Raw genomic sequence first — 13,552 nt, 5'->3', positions numbered from 1 at the left:
TCCTGCATTGCAGGCAGATTTTTTACTGCTGAGCCACTGGGGAAACCTTCACATGAATGTTTATAGCAGCTTTATTTATAATAGCTCAAGCTGGAGACAATCCAAATGTTAATCAGATAAAATGATAGAATATTAATCAGTAAAAAGGAATAAACTATTCCTGTTTGAAAGGAGATACACAAAACTATAAAAGGATATACACAAAGTATGAATGAACCTCAGAAACCTGATGAATGAAAGAAGTCAGACATAGGGGTACATGCTGTATGATTCCATTTATGTGAAACTCTAAGAAATCAATTTAATCTATATTGACAGAAAGCAATCCGTAGATGCCTGGGGTTAAAGGTAGAAGGGAACTGACTATAGAAGGACATAAGAAAAATGATGAAAATATTTTATATCTAAACTATGGTGGTGATTTCATAGGTATATAAATTTGTCAAAATCCATTAAACTGTATACTTTAAATAAATGGATTTCATTGTATGCAAATTATTTCTCCAAAAGTTGATTGAAAAACAAAGTGTGTAGGCAAGTATTTTAAAGAACAATATAAAAGCAAATGAAACCCAGGAGTTTTAACTTTCTAGCTATTGTAATTTATATTAAAACTATGAGACAGATAATAGAAAAGCTGTTAATATAAATCATTCTATTCATAAGGGAGTATGACCCCAAGACCACCTCTGCTGCTGCTGCTGCTAAGTCGCTTCAGTCGTGTCTGACTCTGTGCAACCCTATAGATGGTAGCCCACCAGGCTCCCCCGTCCCTGGGATTCTCCAGGCAAGAACACTGGAGTGGGGTGACATTGCCCACGCCAATGCATGAAAGTGAAAAGTGAAAGTGAAGTCGCTCAGTCGTGTACAACTCCTAGTGACCCCATGGACTGCAGCCTACCAGGTTCCTCCGTCCATGGGATTTTCCAGGCAAGAGTACTGGAGTGGGGTGCCATTGCCTTCTCCACAAGACCACCTCAATAAGCACTAAATAAGTATTTAATACAAGTTAAAACTCACATTCCAGAAACAAAAAGCAAGTAGAAACTAGTAATAGAAAACTTCCTTGACGGGATAAAGATTATTCATCTGACGAAGAAAGTATTTTAATTACAAGTGCCATTGCATTGGAGGATCTTTCTAAAGTCATCACTGGGACTCATCCTAGGAGAGCCATATACATCCTAGGAAATGTGAGGGAAGAGTGAGGAAGCATATTTGGTTAACATAATGATGGGGGTGGGGGGATATGATAACGGTAAACATTGGGTAGGAACCCAAGATACTAGATATTTGCAATACAAGAACAGTTCTACAGATCAAAAAACTGCCCCACATCCAGACAACTTTCTCATGGCCTACTACTTTGTTTCATACATATGTATATATAAACACAAGGCATTTTTTTTTCAAGGACTGAACATATAATGAGGAGCTTCTCTGGTGGCTCATTGGTAAAGAATCCGCCTGCCAATGCAGGAGATGCAGGTTCTATCCTTGAGTTGGGAAGATCCCTTGGAGAAGGAAATGGCAACCTACTACAGTATTCTTGCCTGGGAAATCCCACAGACAGAGGAGCCTGGTAGGCTACAGTCCACGGCGTTGCCAAGAGTAGGACATGACTTAGTGATTAAACAACAACAACATGTAATGAAAATTTCCCAGGAATAAAGCTACAACATAATTTGATGGAGTATTATACTTTGGTTTTTTTTCAAGTTTTTCTGAGTTGTTGACTATTTAGAAAAACCTTGTCACCACTATAGGCATCTGAATACGCCACGTCTGTGTTTCTATAAATGTGTAGTTGTTACATTCCCAGTAATAATGGTCATAGATAGAGGCATCTGCAACTTTGTTAGGACTGTTGGTGTATTTGTGTGCCAAACTTTTACATATTGAAATACTACTATCTTATTATAAACTAATTATGCTTTCTTTCTCCTTTACATTATGACATATATTGATGCTTAGAAATCATGAGATTAAGTAGTTTATAACCCATGAATTCAGATGTTTACTAATTTCAGATTAGTAAAGATGTTGGTGTATAATTTTTGTTACAAGTATGATGGAATAGAGAACCATCGTTCTGGTGTAACAGCAAAGTGAGGGAAAATGTAGGAAAAGAAGAATAGAAGCTGTTTGTCAGAGATATAATTGTATTCTTAGAAAATCCAAGAGTCAACTAAAATCTATTAGGATTGGTGAGAGAGATGACAGATAACTGTAAAGGGTCTTATTACTGCAATATAATAAATATGCAATGGTTTTGTTTTTCTTGATAAATATCAACTGTGCTTTGCAAGCCCCCACTCCCCACCTTAACCTGACACTAGCAGGGACAGGGCGGATGGTGATGAAGATTAAGAACTGCCCATGAGTACGTCTTCTGCTATATGCAATGATTTCACTCTGAGCAATGGTTATTTCCTATGGAGGTACAGAGAGGGGCTGTTGAGTAGGGGGAGAGTGAGGCTCACGTTCTCAATAATGGACAGCCTGCATGGAGGGCTTTGCACTGGTTATTCCTCTATTAAGTCCTTTCCCATTCTTGTTAAAGAGAGGGAGCGGGGAGGAAGAGGAAAGGAGAAAGAAAATTTTAAAAAAGAAAAGAAAGTAAACGAAGTATATTAAAACAAGGAAGAAAAGGGGGTACATACACTTAGAAAAAGATATATGATACCAAATGTTAAAGCACTTGGTTCATTTGGAGGGTGGAGGAGGTTGGGAGGATATCAGATGACTTTCACCTCATACAATTTTATATTATAAAAACTACAATATGAACCAGCAACTCTACTCTTAGGTATCTTCTCAAGACAAATGAAGGCAAATGTCCACACACAAAAAATCCACACATGTTCAGGCAGCATTGTTTATAATACCCCAGAAGGAAGTCAGATGGAGAAACACAAATACCATGTGATACTGTTAATATGTGGAAACTAAAAAAAAAAAAAAGAAAAGGTGCAAATGGACCTATTTACAAAACAGATTGCAATTAACCTATTTACAAAACAATGAACCTTATTTCATTTCAATGACAATGAAAACAATTGTCACGGATATAGGAAACAAGTTTATAGTGACCAATGAGGGAAGTAGGAAAGGGATAAATTGGGAGATTGGGACTGACATACACACACTCCTAATATAAAATAAATAACTAATAAGAACCTACTGTATAACACAGGGAACTGTGCTACTCAATACTCCCTGGTGACCTATATGGGAATAGAATCTAAAAAAGAGTGGATATATAGAGGGCTTCCCAGACGGCATAGTGGTGAAAACCCACCTGTCAATGCACGAGATGTAAGGATGTAAGAGGTTCAACTTCGATTCCTGGCTGGGGAAGATACCCTGGAGAAGCGCATGGCACACCGCTCCAGTATTCTTGCCTGGAGAATCCCATGGATTGAGTAGCGTGGTGGGCTGTAGTCCATAGTGTCACACAGAGTCAGACACGCCTGAAGCAGCTTAACACAGCACACACATACGTATATATACAACCGATTCACTTTGCTGCACAGCAGAATTTAGCACAAGTTTATAAATCAACAGGACTTCAATAATAATTAATTTTAAAAATATAATAGCCAAAAGGTAGAAATAAACCAAATGTTCACCAACTGATGAGTAAATGAATAAAATGTATTATACCCCGTATAGTAGATTACTATTAGTCAATAAAAATAAATGAAATATTGACATGTGTTTCAATACAAATGATCTCTGAAATCCAGTCACATATTATATGATTCCATTTGTATGGAAAGTTCAGATGACAGAAAATAGATTGGTAATGCCCAGGTTGGGGGAAATGGAGGGCAGGATGGGAAGCAACAGCTAATGGATATGAGGTTTCTTTGGGGGATAATAAAAATGTTCTAGAACTGATTGCGGAGGTGGATGCACATATCTGTGAATATACTAAAAGTCATTAAACAGGTCGACTGTATGACATCCGAATTATATCTCAATAAAATTTTAATAAAAACTTTACAAAGGATATGTACTATTTTATACTAATAAAAATCAGTGATTTGATCTGCTAAATGTACATATTATTAATATTATATAGATATGTTATATATTAAATATTCACCCCCCAAATATCCAAACTTTTATAACAGGATTCAGTCTTGAGTCCCCTGGATAATTACTTTTATAAGTAGGTAGGTTATCTAACAAAAGCAAGAAGGAATATAATATATTACTGGCAAAAAGAAAAGAAAAAGAAAATCAACATACAGCAGTGAACAAAAATGAGAGTCTGGAAATCGACTCAGCTAAACATAAAGACATTATATGATACTGTAAGCTTTTTAAAACTCCAGGGTGAGGACTCTTCTTTAATGAATCAGTTCAGTTCAGTACAGTCGTTCAGTCATGTTCGACTCTTTATGACCCCATGGACTGCAGCACACCAGGCCTCCCTGTCCATCACCAGCTCTCAGAGTTTACTCAGACTCATGTCCATTGAGTCAGTGATGCCATCCAACCACCTCATCTTCTGTCGTCCCCTTCTCCTCCCACCTTCAATCTTTCCCAGCATCAGGGTTTTTTCAAATGAGTCAGCTCTTCGTATCAGGTGGCCAAAATATTGGAGGTTCAGCTTCAACATCAGTCCTTCCAGTGAATATTCAGGACTGATTTCCTTTAAGACTGACTGGTTGGATCTCCTTGCAGTCCAAGGGACTCTCAAGAGTCTTTTCCAACACCATAGTTAAAAAGAATCAGTTCTTTGGTGCTCAGTTTCTTTATAGTCCAACTCTCACATCCATACATGACTAGTGGAAAAACCATAGCCTTGACTAGACAGACCTTTTCTGGCAAAGTAACGTCTCTGCTTTTTAATATGCTGTCAAGGTTGGTCATAACTTTCCTGCCAAGGTGTAAGCTTCTTTTAATTTCATGGCTGCAATCACCATCTGCAGTGATTTTGGAGCCCTCAAAATATAAAGTCTTCCACTGTTTCCCCATCTATCTCCCATGAAGTGATGGGACCAGATGCCATGATCTTCGTTTTCTGAATGTTGAGCTTTAGGCCAACTTTTTCACTCTCCTCTTTCACTTTCATCAAGAGGCTTTTTAGTTCCTCTTCACTTTCTGCCATAAGAGTGGTGTCATCTGCATATCTGAAGTGATTGATATTTCTCCTGGCAATCTTGATTCCAGACTGTGCTTCTTCCAGCCCAGCGTTTCTCATGATGTACTCTGTATAGAAGTTAAATGAGCAGGGTGACAATATACAGCCTTGACGTACTCCTTTTCCTATTTGGAACCAGTGTGTTGTTCCATATCCAGTTCTAACTGTTGCTTCCTGACCTGCATACAGATCTCTCAAGAGGCAGGTCAGGTGGTCTGGTATTCCCATCTCTTGAAGAATTTTCCACAATTTCTTGTGATCCACACAGTCAAAGGCTTTGGCATAGTCAGTAAAGCAGAAGTAGATGTTTTTCGGGAACTCTCTTGCTTTTTCTATGATCCAGCAGATGTTGGCAATTTGATCTCTGGTTCCTCTGCCTTTTCTAAAACCCGCTTAAACATCTGGAAGTTCATGGTTCACGTATGGCTGAAGCCTGGCTTGGAGAATTTTGAGCATTACTTTACTAGCATGTGAGATGAGTGCAATTGTGCAGTAGTTTGAGCATTCTTTGGTGTTGCCGTTCTTTGGGATTGGAATGAAAACTGACCTTTTCCAGTTCTGTGGCCACTGATGAGTTTTCCAAATTTGCTGGCATATTGAGTGCAGCACTTTCACAGCATCATCTTTCAGGATTTGAAATAGCTCAACTGGGATTCTATCACCTCCACTAGCTTTGTTTGTAGTGATGCTTTCTAAGGCCCACTTGACTTCACATTCTAGTATGTCTGGCTCTAGGTGAGTGATCACACCATCGTGATTATCTGGGTCGTGAAGATCTCTTTTGTACAGTTCTTCTGTGTATTCTTGCCACCTCTTCTTAATATCTTCTGCTTCTGTTAGGTCCACACCATGTCTGTCCTTTATCGAGCCCATCTTTGCATGAAATGTTCCCTTGGTATCTCTAATTTTCTTGAAGAGATCTCTAGTCTTTCTCATTCTTTTCTTTTCCTCTATTTCTTTGCATTGATCACTGAGGAAGGCTTTCTTATCTCTTCTTGCTATTCTTTGGAACTCTGCATTCAGATGCTTATATCTTTCCTTTTGTCCTTTACTTTTCGCTTCTCTTCTTTTCACATCTATTCGTAAGACCTCCTCAGACAGCCATTTTGCTTTTTGGCACTTCTTTTCCATGGGGATGGTCTTGATCCCTGTCTCCTGTACAATGTCACAAACCTCCATCCATAGTTCATCAGGCACTCTATCAGATCTAGTCCCTTAAATCTATTTCTCACTTCCAGTGTATAATCATAAGGGATTTGATTTAGGTCATACCTGAATGGTCAAGTGGTTTTCCCTGCTTTCTTCAGTTTCAGTCTGAATTTGGTAATAAGGAGTTCATGATCTGAGCCACAGTCAGCTCCTGGTCTTGTTTTTATTGACTGTATAGAGCTTCTCCATCTTTGGCTGCAAAGAGTATAATCAATCTGATTTCAGTGTCGACCATCTGGTCATGTCCATGTGTAGAGTCTTCTCTTGTGTTGTTGGAAGAGGGTGTTTGCTATGACCAGTGCATTTTCTTGGCAAAACTCTATTAGTCTTTGCCCTGCTTCATTCTGTATTCCAAGGCCAAATTTGCCTGTTACTCCAGGTGTTTCTTGACTTCCTACTTTTGCATTCCAGTCCCCTATAATAAAAAGGACATCTTTTTTGGGTGTTAGTTCTACAAGGTCTTGTAGGTCTTCATAGAACCGTTCAACTTCAGCTTCTTCAGCATTACTGGTTGGGGCATAGGCTTGGATTACTGTGATATTGAATGGTTTGCCTTGGAAACGAACAGAGATCATTCTGTCATTTTTGAGATTGCATCCAAGTACTGCATTTTGGACTCTTTTGTTGACCGTGATGGCTACTCCATTTCTTCTGAGGGATTCTTGCCCGCAATAGTAGATATAATGGTCATCTGAGTTAAATTCACCCATTCCAGTCCATTTTAGTTTGCTGATTCCTAGAATGTCAATGTTCACTCTTGCCATCTGTTTGACCACTTCCAATTTGCCTGGATTCATGGACCTGACATTCCAGGTTCCTATGAAATATTGCTCTTTACAGCATCAGACCTTGTTTCTATCACCAGTCCCATCCACAACTGGGTATTGTTTTGCTTTGGCTCCATCCCTGCATTCCTTCTGGAGTTATTTCTCCACGGATCTCCAGTAGCATATTGGGCACCTACTGACCTGGGGAGTTCCTCTTTCAGTATCCTATCATTTTACCTTTTCATACTGTTCATGGGGTTCTCAAGGCAAGAATACTGAAGTGGTTTGCCATTCCCTTCTCCAGTGGACCACATTCTGTCAGACCTCTCCAGCATGACCCACCCATCTTGGGTGGCCCCATGGGCATGACTTAGTTTCATTGAGTTAGACAAGACTGTGGTCCTAGTGTGATTAGATTGACTAGTTTTCTGTGATTATGGTTTCAAAATCACTGCTGATGGTGACTGCAGCCATGAAATTAAAAGATGCTTACTCCTTGGAAGAAAAGTTATGACCAACCTAGATAGCATATTCAAAAGCAGAGACATCACTTTGCCAACAAAGGTCCATCTAGTCAAGGCTATGGTTTTTCCAGTGGTCATGTATGGATGTGAGAGTTGGACTGTGAAGAAAGCTGAGTGCTGAAGAATTGATGCTTTTGAACTATGGTATCGGAGAAGACTCTTGAGAGTCCCTTGGGCTGCAGGGAGATCCAACCAGTCCATTCTAAAGGAGATCAGCCCTGGGACTTCTTTGGAAGGAATGATGCTAAAGCTGAAACTCCAGTACTTTGGCCACCTCATGCAAAGAGTTGACTCATTGGAAAAACTCGACTCATTGGAAAAGACTCTGATGCTGGGAGGGGTTGGCGGCAGGAGGAGAAGGGGACGACCGAGGATAAGATGGCTGGATGGCATCACTGACTCGATGGATGTGAGTCTGAGTGAACTCTGGGAGTTGGTGATGGACAGGGAGGCCTGGCATGCTGCGATTCATGGGGTTGCAAAGAGTCAGACACAACTGAGCGACAGAACTGAACTGAAAGCCAGATATTCAAATACATAATTTTTTTCATTTTAAAATCTTGACAATAAACAAAATTAAGATTAAAAAGCCATTAGATTTATTTATATGCTTTTTTGTTGTTCAGTTGCTCAGTTGTGTCGGACTGTTTGTGACCTCATGTACTGTAGCACACCAGGCTTCCCTGTCCTTCACCATCTTCCAGAGATTGCTCAAACTTATGTCCATTGAGACAATAATGCCATCCACCCATCTTATCTCCTGTCTTGCATTCTTTCCAAGATCCCTGCTCAACATCACTCCATGAACCCTTTCTCCTTCCTTCAACTATGTGCTTTTCACAAATTTGCTTCTCACAACACAGGCAGTGCCTCTCTGAAATGAACTTCTCATCTGACTCACTGTGAGTCCCCCCCCTTTTATTAATAAAACAACATATTCTTGTTTCATTTTTTAAATGACACAGTTAACTAGGAAGCAAAAATAATTTAATTATAATATTTGATGCTAGCTCTCTGGTATAATGTCATATTTCTAATGGGAGTAGAAAATGATACACAGCCATAAAATTATGCATTATTTTTTGTCCTTTGAACCTGCATGTCTGTGTGAAGATACGCATGTGTGTATGTCTGAAGATATTCATTATTAGTAACATCTATAATGGCAAAAAAATTGTACTTTTCAAATGTACAGTAACAGAGTAAGCATTACACTGTAAGCCTGACCCCTCTCAAAGATTGATTGGAGTAAGGACAGATGCCTGACACAATCCATCAACCAGACAGTGACCTATCATTTGTGTGACATGGTTTAAAAAAAAAAAAGAAAGATAAACTGAGCCTATTAAGAGTCTCTCTTTTTTACATTAAGCAACATCTATTGCCCATTGAGTTTAGGGCTTAGAGGTGAAACATCAGCTAGACCAGTGGTTCTCTAATTTTAATGTGCCTGACAATCACCCAAAGGGCTTGTTAAAATACAGACTGCAGAGCTTGCCATTGGCTAGGTCTGGATTGGGGCACAAGAATTGGTATTTCTAACAAGCTTCAAGAAATTCTGATGCTGGTGGACCAAGGACCACACTATTGAGGACCACTGATGAAGACATTGCCAAAGTGCAACTATTTTTGGACAATGGACAAGCATGTGTGCGAAGGGAGGAGGATGGAGAAGACCACAGAGAGAAGCAGAGACCAGACGTGGTTCCTGACTACTTTCCAATTCCCATGAGCCCGGCTGTACTTGAGTTCCTGATTTTAGATTCTATCGGACCTTTCTGTAATCCTTACATTAAAGTTCCTTTCATTTCACTGGAGTCTCCTTGCAACCTGAAACCTTCTCTAGAACACAGTAGAAAGAATTTTGTGTCCTCCCATAGAGACGAAGTGCATTATCCCCAACTCTATTCCAAACCATTTTCTCTGTTAACAAGGTAAAAGGTTGCTATGCATCTTTTCATATCTTTCTCTAAGCTCCACATTTACATATATGCAAGGGTTTTACTATTTTTTTTTACAGAAGTTAAATTATTTGGGGCTAGGATTCCAATTCTGCTCCTATAATATAGATCAACTTATCTGCAGCTTAAACAAGATGGGAATTTGCTTCTCTTTTGAGTATCAGGCCCAAGGTGGGTGGTCCAAAACTGGTGAGGCGGTTCTGTTCTGGGAAGTCATCTTGGAATCCAAGCTTCTTCCATCTTGCAGCTCCACCATCCTTGGGGGTTGTTTCAACCACATTTTCCAGGGTGGTTCACACCATGTCTGTATTCCAGGCAACAGGAAGGGGAAAGGGTGGTGGCAGGGAAGGTCTTCCTTTCCTGTTAAGAGCAGGTTCTCAAAGAAGGAAAGATCACTTCTAATCATTCTCCCTTGGCCATAATTTAAAATCAACTAACTGCAAAGGAGGCTTAGAAAGACAGTATTTAGCTGATTAAGCATGCCTGGTTAAAATTTAGAGATTCTGTTACCAAAGGAAAAGAATGGGGAAGAACGGATCTTGGGTGTTGGTGGGGAGGAGACATTTAATAATCTCTACCACACAGACTGGTGGCTCAGATGGTAAAGAATCCACCTGCAACTCAGGAGACCCAAGTTCTATCCCTGGGTCAGGAAGATTCCCCTGGAGAAGGGAATGGCTATCTACTCAATATTCTTTCCTAGAGAAATCTGTGGACAGAAGAGCCTGGCGGGCTATAGTTCATGGGGTCACAAAGAGTCAGATATCACTGACAGAATAACACTTTCACTTCCCCACCCAGACTATAGACAGTGTTCAACTGAAGCAACTTAGCATGCAGGCACTGCAACTTGTTTATTTCATGATGTCCTTTCAAGTCAATAAATTTATATCCAGTTTGCTTTAATAGCAGCCAATTTAATATCTGATTGTACAGTTATAATGTACTATGTTCAATACTCCTATATTGGTGAGTCAAGTCCACCTTTTTATACTCAGAAAGTTTCTTCAGTAAACATGCTTGTTGATAGATTCCTGGCTTCCTACAGCTTTTGTTTCTGAGGATGAATTGCCCAAAATGAATCAAAGGATATGTGAGATTTTATGGGTAGCCATTCCCTTCTCCAGGGATTTTCCTGACCCAGGGATCAAACCCAGGTCTCTTGCATTGCAGGCGGATTCTTTACTGTCTTGAGCCACTAGGGAAGCCCTTTAATCTTAATGTATATTGCCAAATTATGCCCCCCCAAATAATGTAATGCTAAGTTGTACATTCATCAGCAATAAATGAGAGTCCTCATTCTGTCATGTTATCATTAATGATCTTATTTTTTGCCCATGTCACTTAAATTTGAATTTCTCTGAGTATAAGTGAGGTTGAGGCTATTATCATATCTTTATTGATGATTTTAATTTCCTATTCTGTGTATTCCTGATACACCTATGTATCTGTCAGGATCCCAGCAGAAAATCGAATTCATCCAGGATGGTTCAAATACAGGAATTGTAATGAAGGCCCTACTAACAGAGCTGAGGGCAGAACTAAGAGGGTAAATGAAAGATGAAGAGCTGGTGAGACACCCAGAAATGAAACAGAGGGACTCTGTTGCTTCCTCCCGAAGCTGTAAGGACAAGACAAGGAGCTAGTGTTACCCACTAAGCCCGGTGAGTAGTTACCATGAAGGAAAAGATGTCCTGTAGGAGCTCCTGGGGTGGAAGCATTTCACTCATGCCAGAAACATATCACCAGAAAGGAGGAACATCCTGACTTTTTCCTCTTTCAGCCCTGAAGTCTCTTACTGGTTTTGCCCATTGGTCAAACCTAATGAACAAGACAGCCAGCAAGGATCCCCAGTGATCCAGATCCACAGAGCATCCTCTCAGGGTGGAGAACAGATCTGAGGACCAGACCAAAAGGCTAGCATAGCATCCTGTAACCCTTCTACTGGGTGTGTATTCACTCTCTATCGGTTGATGTTGTTATTGCTTAGTTGCTAAGCTGTGTTTGACTCTTTGCGACCCCAGGGACTGTAGCTTGCCAGGCTCCTCTGTCCATGGGATTTCCCAGGCAAGAATACTGGAGGGGGTTGCCATTTCCTTTTTCAGGGGATCTTCCCAACCCAGGGATCGAACTCACATCTCAGTTCTTTACCAAGAATGGTAAAGTGGCAGGCAGATTCTTTACCATTGAGCCACCCAAGAACTTGTCAAACATTAGGGATATTAATCCTTTGCTTCTGATACGTGTGCAAATGATTTCCCCCATGCATCACCATCTGTTGACTCTTGTCTATAGTTTATTTTTTCATAGAAACCATTTTTATAGGTTTGGATTCTATTTTGCTTAACACAATCTCTACCATCATCCACAAGGTTTGATAAATTGTCTTCTACGCTATTTTCAAAAGTTTTCTTTTTTTTTGACTTTTGCGTCTTTACTTGCTTTGAATTTACTTTAGTATAGAGCATGATGTAGAAAGTCTCTTTGTTTTCTCCAGATGAAGGGTCAATTATGCTAGCCACAATTATACTTTCTCCACTGATATAAAATGACAACTTCGCTATATTAGCTTGGAATATATACTTTAAATTCATTTCTGAGCTTCCTGTACCATTCCATTACTGGTTTGAGTCAGTGGTGTGCTGGGGTAGTGAGGAATAAAAGCAAATAAGAACATGTAAGAAAGAATCAAGGTCTGCAAAGTGGAGAATGGCTAAGAGATTCATGAAAAAAAATATTTTTAGTAGACTTGACATATTGAAAGTTAAAATTTTCTGTAATGCTGTTCTTTTCATCAGAGTATGTTATATTCTCAAAAGAGTGCATAAAAACAGTTGAAAGTGTAGGTCTATTCTAGTACTTTATCTTATCAGAAGTACTAGACCATTTCATCAGTGTAACCCAAAGGTCAACCTCTTGATTAACTCAAATTTATCTGCTTTCTGCAGACACTTTTCTTGTTCTGTTTGTTCGCCTCTCCCTAGCTGCCTCTTGCACTCCTGTGTCATGATTGTTCCTAGAACAGTTTCATGGGCCATTTTTCCTCCTGAAGTCTGCACGCTCCCATGCTTTTGTCTGTTTTCTTTCTCTGATCTTAGTCTTCATCTCTACCAGCGTCTACCCACTCCTCCCGTTCCCCCTTCACTCGTCCCAGAAAATGAAAAATTCATATTTATTTATTGCTAAACACAACACTATATTACTCATCTCACTATAATCCAGGCCGCCTTGAAGTCCTAGATGACTACAACCATGAGGGTCTACTAAAGCATCTGGCAAAGCAAGATATCTCACATTCTGAAGATTTCTGTCTCCAGCTTAAAAAATTTTTTTTATTCTGATTTGTTTTTCTTAATTTTTGGCTGTGCTGGGTCTTCATTGTAGCAAGCAGTTTCTTCATTTCAGTGCTTCGGCTTTCTCTAGTTGCGGCACTCTGGCTTACTTGCCCTTCATCACCTGGGATCCTAGTTCCCTGACTAGGATGGAACCCATGTCCCCTAGATTCTTAACCACTGGACCATCAAGGAAGCCCCAGTCTCCAGCTCTTTAGACGGACAACTTTTCTTCCTGCTCCATATGCATGGTTCTCCCAGAGCTGTAATCACAATTTTTGTGCATAAGAGTTTGTGTTCTACTTCATTTGATGAAATAACATCATTTGTATATGCATACAAATTTGTGTTTACTTTTTCATCTGATTTTTCAAAAGTAGTCTTCTCATCATGAGTCTTATCTTTGAAATCTGTATAATTCCATCATGTAGAAATGACATAATCGACACCCATTTCTCAGTGTTGACATCGAAGACATTTCCTCTCTTTTGCTTGGTAAAATTTGTCATAAAACATTTTTAAACAATTGAACTCTTCTTCCTATCAAATTATTTTCTCAAAGCAAACCCCTGGGAATATGTGAAATGTGGAATGGGAAGTTGAC

The sequence above is a fragment of the Capra hircus genome, chromosome 26 (assembly GCF_001704415.2).
Source record: "Capra hircus breed San Clemente chromosome 26, ASM170441v1, whole genome shotgun sequence".
In the NCBI taxonomy this organism is placed as follows: domain Eukaryota; kingdom Metazoa; phylum Chordata; class Mammalia; order Artiodactyla; family Bovidae; genus Capra; species Capra hircus.
Note: the sequence above shows the minus strand (reverse complement) of the source record.